Source organism: Nanorana parkeri, unplaced genomic scaffold, assembly GCF_000935625.1.
Source record: "Nanorana parkeri isolate BGI_ZX_2015 unplaced genomic scaffold, ASM93562v1 scaffold1, whole genome shotgun sequence".
Lineage (NCBI taxonomy): Eukaryota > Metazoa > Chordata > Amphibia > Anura > Dicroglossidae > Nanorana > Nanorana parkeri.
In genome coordinates, this window is record NW_017306269.1 from 3,661,711 (window position 1) to 3,672,630 (window position 10,920).

The following is a 10,920-nucleotide window of genomic DNA, read 5'->3' on the forward strand; positions in this document are numbered from 1 at the left end:
CTTCTGGGAAAAGCCCCAAGGCGCATAGTTTTGCTGGTTGTGTACGCATGTGCTGTTTTCAGCTTGCAATTTCAACATGTTGTATAACAAAAATACTTGGTTCCCCTTTAATAGTATCAGCTACATGTACAGGTGTCACAAAGGCTACATACAATTTAAACAAGCTTTATGCTCTTTAAAATAACTTTTAAACACAACTTACAACGGTACACATATAGCATGTTAAACATGTAAGAAATCATCTTTATGTACACTTTGTTGTTATGTACACTTTACAGTTATGCAGTTTTTAAGGTTCTATCATTTTAAAGAGAATAAAGTGTTTCATTTTGTATTCGCTTTGCGACCTCTGTACCTGTAGATGGTACTGTTGAAGTCCCAGGAAATGGGGAAGGGTTTCAAAATACGTCATGAAGCTGGATGTTGGTACCCAAGAGGTTCACCCCAAGCCGCTCTTCTTTTCTCCTCCAATACATATATTGAATTTCCCCTCATTTTGAAACTACAAAAAACAACAAATCTGTCATCTCTGTGACTGTGCACCTACTTTTAGTGTTTTTCAAAAACTTTTTGAGCTGCTTCTAAAATGATGCGTTTGCAGACCTTTTGTGGCTGTTGGTTAAGAGCCTTTGTACTAGATAAAGAAGAGGAGGATATGAGAGCCCAGTGTCAATGTTTTGCCCTTAGCACTGGCCAGCTGGATTCTCCGGCATATCTATTCATTTGTGTAAATGTATTGTACACAAAAGAAGAATATGTGATTTTCAGTCAGGGTTATATTGCAATGAGACAGCCATTAAAAGATACAAAAGCATCTTTACTGCAATATTCACCTTTTAAATCTAGAGCTGCCTCAACATTACTTTGCCACCACTAGATCTCCCTAGTCTGACATCCAGCATCATTCGACCCACTTTCCCTGAGCCCCAGCCTGTGACTAGACCGTAATAGGAGAAGCCGTACAGTGATTAGCTCATATGTCACTCTACTTTCTCCTATCAGCTTGCTTCTGTTCAGCTCATGAACTGATTGGCTACTTGTGCTGCTTCTCCCTTTCACACTCCAGCCCTGCTGAACAATGACAGCAAAAGGCTAATACTAGGTCAAATTCCGGTACTTACACTGCTTGCATTATAATGGTGTACTAGTTACAGAGCTGCATGAATGTGTGCCCTTTTGTCTGCCTAGAGTTGAACTTTAAATGCTGTGCCTAGAAACCATAGTGTGTGGTAGCTGCAGTGTAAAGGGAACCCTAGAGTTTTACCTTTTTACTTGCGTATCATTTCTCAGCTTCCAGGAATTTTGAACGTTGTAAAACTGGACAAAAAAAAATCACCTTCAGAAACCTATAAATTGACATCTTGTTACGTTTCTGGCATCCCATTTATTACCCTCCTTTATACCCTCCAATAGTCACTAGCCATGAGAGGCCGTCGGTGTGGGAGGATCTTGGGAGGTTCTGACAGAAGTTCCCCTTACTGGATGGACCTATTGAAAAATTCTATTTTCCTGGCTGCAAAGCCCTGCAACAATCACACAGGTCAGGAAAGTCTGAGTAAAGGTGATTGTTTCCGATCTGCATTCTTGTTCCAGGTTAGCAGACCCAGTAAACTAGTATTTGTAGGAGTTCAGTGATGACAACCTCCATACTGCCCTAGCACAGGTTTACATTACGGTGTCAGTACATTGTAAAGGTTGTCAATCCTAGAAATCTGTGTCGGTATTAACAAGGGGGGGAATGAGCCTGTATAAGTCATTGGTGATACTGCTGGGACACAAAGCACAAAATGCTTGGCTACAAATAGTCTGCTGTGAATCGTAGACCGGTGACCTTTAAACCTTTTTTATAACCATAAACCTTGTTGTTGGATTCATCCTGTTTTGGTGAAGTGTTCCAGTGTTGACCAGCCCTGTAATGACCTGTATAAAACAAGCCATTGTTTGATCTCTGCTTATTAACCATTATGCTGTACTTTTTTTCTCCCTTCCCCCCAACCCCCAGGGTAAAATATACATTTTTATAGAGATGACCTTTCTGGCTTTGGGAAATGTCTCTTGTGTGAGCAAGTATGACCACATCCTCATTCTGATCTGATAGAATTCAATAAATTTTTACCTCTCAGGACTCATAAATACGCTTTTGTGTGTTCTTTATGTAGTGTGGGGAACAAAAACGGTCTTGTCGGCAATTCTGACTATGTTGATGGCACTCTTACCTTGCAGCTTTGACCTTGATGGTGACCCACAAGGGACTGTCTACATGGAGTTTGTATTGTTCTACTTCTATCATTGTATCACAGCTTAGAAATATGTCATCTGATTAAACTGGCCCTATAATGTGTCTATATACACTGTCTGGCCAAAAAAAGTCACACTAACATTTTGTTGGACCTCCTTTAGCTTTGATTACGGCACACATTCGTCGTCATGCAATGTCACAACATTTATTTCCTTCCAGAGTTGTATTAAAGGAGAACTATGAGGGGAGTGCTTTTCACTGACGTCATAGTTCCTATATACAGGGTCCTTCAGAAATTATTATGTTGGGGGTTTTAAGTAATCTTCTGGCCTAAAATGTGCGTTTTAACCCGTGCATGAGCTGTGACAGAGGTAGAGGGGAGGTAGAAGGTAATGGCGTCTGACTCCAGGAAAGTCAGATTATTATTTATTTTGCAAAGTTTATAAATAAAGGGAAAAGCAATGAAATAAAAATGACACAATGTATCTGTTGTGTGGTTCAACAAAAGCATTGAAGTAGAAAAGTTTGATCTTTTTAGTGACTGTGATAGAAAATGAGAGTTTCACAGACGCATATAATCCTCCAGCACAATCATTCCATAAACAAACTTTTCCATTACATATACTCGTCTGTACACAGAATATAGAGAGAAATGTAAGGATGTTGTCTGAGCTGACCATAAAGAAGAACCTCATAACCTAGTCAGGGATTACTACATAACCAGCAACTGTGCAGCGGCCATCAGCATGTAATGTACAGTCCAGCATACAGGGTGTACAGGCCATAGGTACGTAGGATTCAACAGTAAGGAGTGTGTACCATACAGCACAGTGTACAGAGTCAGAAGAATGTAATGTACACAGTATGTTACATAATCCTGACTGCTGCACCCTGCATGCTGTGCTGCATGTTGGACACTGACTGCTGCACTCCCAGCATACAGGCTGCAGAGGTGGGGAGTACTTACACATAACATTCAGGCAATGTTCAGCTAAGACTAGGTGAGTATATCAAATGGAAATCATACCAGATGGGGTGCTGTCATTGTAATAATAAATGGCTCCATAAAGATGTTGGCCTGAAACAGGAAAGGAAGACCATCTGACATGATGTCCTGCTTCCATGGGGTCTTCAGAACATAATAGCCATTACTCACAATGCTCCTTCATTAAATGCTGCCAATGCCACTTGGCTAGTTAGCTCACAGAAGCAGGATATTGTCAGACAGCAATCTCTTTCAGATACAAAAAGTTAATTCATCTAAATGTATGTGAATCCAAATATGTTTTATAAATACTCGTTTATCTTGACAGTTGTTTTGCTCTCAGAGGCCTTTTTCTTTTTTTAATCGGGTGACTACCAGCTACCGAATCTGCAGGACGGTGGTCACCCTGTGCTGCCATCAAGTCTGCTGTGGTCAGTGCCCCCTGCTGGTTGATTGACAGCTGCCCTGACCATTTAGCAGCTGAGACAGGGGCTTCCTGTAACCGTCACTTTTGCTGGACAGCTTGCCCTGTTACAGTTCATGGAAAAATAAGAGATCTACTGGCAGGTTCAACAGGTTATAAAACTATGTAACAAGGGGAACTAAGAAAAGCAAACCAGTGCAGTGTTAATGCTAGGGACAGCCTCCAGTTCTATATTTCCTTGTAGAATAAAATGGAGGTAGTTGCAATTTAATATGTTGTACAATATTTCAGCAATTGTTTATTAAATCGATACATTCATTTTAGTCTATTCTTGTCTGAAAATAAGTGCAGACAAACACAATGCCCAATTTTTGGGTAAAATATAAAAGGTGGGGTTACGTCAAGTCAATTGATACAAAACAAGTCATCACCAAAAAACGATGGTACCCAAAATTGTCCATATGCAATATTTTAAAGCCTTTAAGGCCTCATTCACACCGGTGTCAGCCCGTACAGATCCGTGTGGCATGCACTGACGTATCGGGGTGTTCCCGGGAAGGACAGGTGCCGCGTGTGATTTGTACGCAGCAGCCTGTTCTCTATGGGAGTAGGCGGCTGTATGCTCACCCGAACTGCACGTCCGTGCTTGGATGCAGACAGGATCCATTCTGTCTGCGTACGAGTACGGACAACCGCAACATCAGTTTAGAGTTGACAGTGAATGATAGGACTGGATTTTTTGCTCTCGCTCTGATGTTTGTGGCAATACCGTACACGTGTAATCACTGGGGCAGGGCCCTCCTTACCATCTTGTCTTGAATTGTATTGTAATGTCTTCCTTATATTGTAAAGCGCTGCGCAAACTGTTGGCGCTATATAAATCCTGTGTAATAACAACATACACATGCATGCCCTTTTATTTTAAAGTCAACTTCATTGATATTATAAGGGGGCTAACAAGTCCCTTATGTGATAGTGTTGGGTCCATGCCAGGTGCTCCTTATAGAGACATGAGGGGTTTATTAGCCCCTAATATTTATCTTGCCCTCCACCCGATCAAACTTTCGTGGTGCCTCGTAATTTTTACACAACGTCATGCCTCTGATGTGAAGGGAGAGAATCCCACTTTTTTTGTGTGTGTTTTTGCTTGGTGGTCCCTCCTCCTTAAAATCCATCCCAGATTTGTATCTCTTATAGGGGTTTGATTTGCATTTTGGAGGGACCATTTATATTTTAGACTGGGGTGCCTTGAACATTTGTATACTTTTAAAGGGTGCTGTGACTGATACAAATTAAGAACCGTTGGACTAAGCCATATGCCAGACACTTATGTCCAGAGTTGGGCTTTAAGAGTGGTAGAAAGCATGAGGACAGGCCAATGTCCCCAAGCCATATTATAACATTGGAAAAGACATTTTGCTGTCAGGATTACTTCAACATAAAAAAAACTCCCAGCAAAAATAACCTCTGGGCTTCAATTGTTTGTTTTTTCTTATATATATCTCCAAGTATAGAGATGTACTACATTTTTGTTTTTACATTTTGCCATGATGTACACTTTATGCTAACTTTTGTCGTTTTGGATAGACTAGGGGTAGCCAGATTTCGGCCCTCTGGTGAAGTTACAGATCCCATTATGCATCTGCTTCTGGAAGCCATGCCTGGAGCATTATGGGAATTGTAGTTCCACAACAACTTCTACCCGGCATCACTAGCAGCAGGTTGGGAAACACTTGGCTGAATGAAGCTAACAGCCAATCAGCCGCTGTCAGAATGCATAGAAAACAGTGGTGGGGGGGGGGGGGGTGTATGTTTGTCCAGCAACACTGGTAAGCATTGATGGAGGAAGCGGTTCTATTGTTTTTGTTCCGGCTGCGGGATGAACAGATACCCATTGTACATTCCAAACACATCTTCATGACCTTTCCAGATACAAATGACAGAGCTGTCCCCGGCAGAAAGAAATCTTTCCACGTTCTGGGGTAAAGTTCGAGGAGCTCCTCCTGTGTGCAATGTAACCATTAACTTTCAGGTGACAATGACCACATGGACAGAGACATTTTATATATGACTCCTTATCTGTCACCTTGGATAAGGGCCAATCTAATGGCTCTGATATAAAGATGTCATTCTATCCCTGCTGATGATGCACATTTACTGCCTTCTGTGGTGTTTGAAGTGTATGTAAATCCTCACAATTTGGTCTGTTAAACACTAAGGTCTCGTTCACACCTAGGCGTATTGCATATGCGCGTCTGTCGCGCGTTTTTTTACCGCGATTCGCGGTAAAAAAGTTGCGCGACAAACGCGCGTTTCCGAAGGCTACTTGGCTGTATCCCAATGGAAACGCGCAACAAAACGGTCCAAAGTAGTACCTGTACCTTTTCAGGCGTGGGCCGTTTTGTAGCGCGTTAGGGACGGGCGGAAATACGCCAAGGTGGGAACGAGACCATTGAATACAATGGGATTTATATTTTTGAGCGTTTTGTAGAGCGTTTGTCGAGCGTAGAACGCGCTACAAAACGTTCAGGTGTGAACGAGGGCTGAAAGTGTTGTGTTTTATCTGTTTGGTAAGTGCAAACCAAAACCCATTGATCCTGCCAGAAATCCAATAGCTGATCGCTTCCTGTGCTCCCTGCTGATTGTCTATCAGTTAGCATTGTCCCCAACTGTCTCTGTAGACTACAGAACACCTTTCCCTATGTCCTGGAGATAGGTGGTGTGTAGTCCAACACACTTCCTGTCCTAAGGTGACAACACTGCTCCTGCATAGATACGGTGCAGTGCCAGAATTTTGACCGTAGGGCAGGAAGTGTGTGACTGGCAGGATCAGACACTACATCTGAGGATTGGAAGCTGTAATGTCACATTTTTATTCCTGGGTTTAGAAATGCTTCTAAGCAGCACTCCAGGGAAAATGATTAACCCTTGCAGTGGGGCTACCCTCGCACTGCAAGGGTTAAGTGCTCATTTTGGTCTAGGGAAGAAAAGAAAGTTATACTCACCCGATCCGCTTAGATCGGTCCCTGAAACCTCTCCCCCTCCGATGCAGCGGACTAAGGTCCAGTAAATCTACACGGTGTATAGAATGTGAGTACGCTGAGGAACGGTCTTTAACTTCAGCAGAGGAGGAGAGAGGCTGGAGGGAGCGCTGTCACAGCCAGGCGGCTCTGAGGTTCAGGCGAGTATAACTCTATTTGCCTCCCTAGACCAAAATAAGCACTGCAAGGGTTAATCATCTCCCCCAAAGTTCTGCTTTAAGTGAACCTAATGTTTTGCCCTGTATGTACAAAGGACAGGTCCACTTTAAGATGCATGCGTGTTCAAACATGTCATCAGTTTACAAAGTGACCATTGAATGTGCTAGATAACATTCCATTAACCCTTTTGCTGCCACACACACAAGGCATATGACAGCAGCAGCAGAGACCTGTTTGTTTATTTTCCTTCCCCGGGCTGTCTGCCACTCGATCACTTCTTCTATAGCTGCCCATCCATGGCGAGTGTCAGTGGGGGAGAGTTGGGGGACAACCAGTGAACTTCTATTCACTAATGGTCCCTGCAGAGAAAAAAAAAGCTGGAAGTGACCAGCTATTCATCACTTCCAGTTTCAGAGCCGTCGTTCCCTGACTGCTGTGGGTAGGGAGAAAGCTGATCAAGCACAATCTGTTCTTGTTTAGTGTTAACGGAGTGCTGAGGTGCATCAGTTGTACACTCCAAATAAAGGTAAAGTGACACGAAACTCCGGAGTTAAATCTTAAAAATACATTCAAGAACGTAACTTGTAACAGAAATGTATCTTATTTGTGTATCACTCGGCTGTAGATCCTCAAATCATCTCTGAATTGGTGCTGACACTGTCCTTTCTTCTGGAGGGGGGCTACTTTTGTTCCCCATGGTCCCTGTGTGTGTTGTAAAGTAGTCACCACTCCAAGCTCACTCCTGTGATGGACTGCAATCCCAATACCTACCAATGACTACTTTACAACACACCAGGGACATGCGGCCAGGGGAGGCAGAGCCTCACCTAGAATTATGGAGGAAAAAGCTGTCAGCTTCATGCCTGAAGCTAACAAGCTTTTTCTCCATTCAAATCAGCATCTAACAGGTTACACAGCACGGAAATCCTCCCCGCTGTGTAACCTGTCACGGAGCCTCAGCGGTGAGGAGCAAGTGAGGGACAGGGGGGCTCCTCCCTTCCTCCTTTACACTAGCTTAGGGGCAGGGCTTCTGTGGGCTGGGGAACGCCTAACCCCCAAGGAAGAGGTACGGCACGTCACTGCAACACACACACACACACACACGGACCACGGGGAACACAAGTAGCCCCCCTCCAGAAGGAAGCACAGTGTCGGCACCAATTCAGAGATGATTTGAGGAGCTACAGCCGAGTGATACACTATTAATAACAATGTATCTTATTTGTGTAGGTACTGGAATGTATTTTTAAGATGTAACTCCTGAGTTTAGTGTCACTTTAAAAGAAAAGTAATGTTGGAAAGAAAAGAAAAGAGCATGTTGGAAAACCAGCCGCGAATCGTACGGCTTTCGGCTGGTTTTTAACATGATCGAGAGATTACTGCCCGTTCAGCGTTGCAGTCAGGGGGGTGGGCTTGCAATGATCGCAGGTACGATCTGCCTGTCCAAGATGGGCAGATCGTACGGTTTTTTTTTTAAGTACTTTACAACCCTCTTCCAAGACAAAAGTCTTGCGAGAGTTGTAAAGTGTATGGGCACCTTTAACCAGTTGACATCCGCGGTGTTAAACCCCCTTCCCATACCAATCTCCATCAGATCTATTGATCATAAATGAGCTTCACTACATGTACAATATTTGCAATGCTGACCTCTACAGGACATTTTCAGGACTACATCAGTGAGGTGTTCCCTGTTTGTTCAGAACAACCGTGTAGTACAGAACTGAACTCATGAAACAAAAATATATTTTGTACAATGTTTGCAATATTTTCCTTCTAGAGGACTGCAAAATGTGTTCTCCTTGCACTGGGACATCAAAACATTACTGTAGTAACTATGGCAGAGTGTGCCCTAAGGGTGACAACACCACAGCTGAATTGATTAAGTGTTGTCAGTTTACAATACTAGAATAGGAAGTGCCTGCAAATACACTTTACTTTCAGGATCACTAGATTTTATTCAAAGTGGGAATATTGGCAAAATAAACAAATGACATCCGATATCAGTTTTATTACCTGCTTACTCTGCTGGGAGATCTATTATTTTTCCACTTCCTTTTACAGGGTGACCACACTGTATATTTTGCAGTGAAATCTCACAGCAGTGGGGGACAAGGTAGTCTTCAATGGAGCTGTTTAAACTCCATGTAGTTTTAAAAAGACTTTCGGTAAGAGACAATAAAATAAAAGCCCAAATCCAGCTAAAGGTGCCCATACACTGCACGATTATCGTACGCGATCGGTTTTTCGTACGATAATCGCGCAGTGTCTGGGTAGCGTGCAACACCGGATACTGTACAATCGTACGACGTTTGACTACCTAGCATGTTCGAAAACCTGTGCGTAATCGTACGATAATCGTTCAATGAGTAGAGTAATCGTTCGTCAATGATCGCACGGTTCGTTCAGTGCATGTGTTAAACGATCGAGCAATCGGAAGTAGAATGACGGCAGCTGGCTGTACTCGCAGCATCCACACCTCTGTTCTGGTACCCACATGCAGCAAAGCAACGTGCGAATAAATGTCACGTTTCTGCGATGACCTGCGTTGCTGGCGAGCATGAATGACAGCAACACCAACCATCACAATAGCCATGCTACTCATATCCTCAGCCATCGTTTGCTTTCAACAAGTGTGGGAGAGAATGCACGTGGTTTTTGCCCTTTAAAGGGCATAGTACGAACGATGACTCCCACTGCTCGGGATCAAACGATTACTTCCGTCGGTCGATCGAAATCGTACGATTATTAGTGCGGTCGTACGATTATCGGATCGATGTCTAGCGAGACAAGTTGGGTGCGTCGCACGATGATCGTACGATATTCCGACCGTCGAGGGGTTTTATTCGTACGATAATCGTGCAGTGTATGGGCACCTTTACACTTTATAAGCAGTTACAGCAACAGTTTTCCTCTTTAACCCCCTTCACGACCCATGACGGGATAATTCTGTCATGGGTCGTGAAGGGGTTAAACAGACTATAAGCTGCTGGAGCAGCAAGCCAGGTTGTGGTTTCGGTGAGTATAAATATCCCTTTAGATAAAACGAGCACTTAACCCTTACAGTGAAGGGGTAGCCTCACTGCAAGGGTTAAGATTTTATCTGCATGGAGTTCTTCTTTAAGCAGTTTTCTAGCCACAAATTCAGATTCTACCATGTGTGTGCAAAAATGTAACAATTGCTCCCATCCCGAAGTGGTTAAAGATTGAAGTGGGCTCCATTGTTCACGTCGGTATCTCAGCCGGGCCGAATTATTCAGTGGCTGGAAGATGGACAGATATCTCCCCACTATCATTATCACGGAGCTATCTGTGTCTCTGGTCATTCCTTTACACCTCTAGGAAGTCTCTGACTATTGTAATCCAGCCTCAACCTTCAGACTGTTGTTCTTTATAGATGAAGAGAACATTTGCACACATTGATCTTTTTTCATGCAAATGCCCTCAGCTGATGACATAGTGAACACCCAGTTTAGTTGTCTGACTGCCTATGTAAGTCCCACTTACAGACGAGCACCCAGGCACCAGCAGTGGACAACGCGTTCCTAAAAATGAATGTGCTTCTTGACCAAACATTAGCATTTAGCCAATGGAGGGAAGGAGGGCACTGCGATTAACTAAAGGCGCCCATACACTGCGATTATTATTCGGAAATCATCCACCAATGGTCTTTCGTACGATAATCGGCCAGTTGATGGGAAGTGAACAATTAGAATTACTGTACTCCTGAACAAATTTCCTCAATCGGTCGTCTGGCTGGAAAACTTTTTCTTCGAATCGTATGAAAATCGATGGATTAGTGGCGTTTTATGAATGATAAAAGTTGGCAGAAAAGTCATTTTCGGCCTGACAAATTCTGCTGCGGGAGGTGCGTTGTGGTGCCATAAACGCCCCTCCCACCCACAATGTGATCGCCTGCACTGGAACACGCGGTACTGCATGGCTGTGCATTCCAGTGCGGTGCAGTTTTATTCTGAAGTAAACTTTATGTTTGTAATGCTGCATTTGCGTGTTTTGTTTTATATAAAAGATGGCCTTAACCCTTTCGCTGCCAAGCCCTCCGGAACATTTTTCA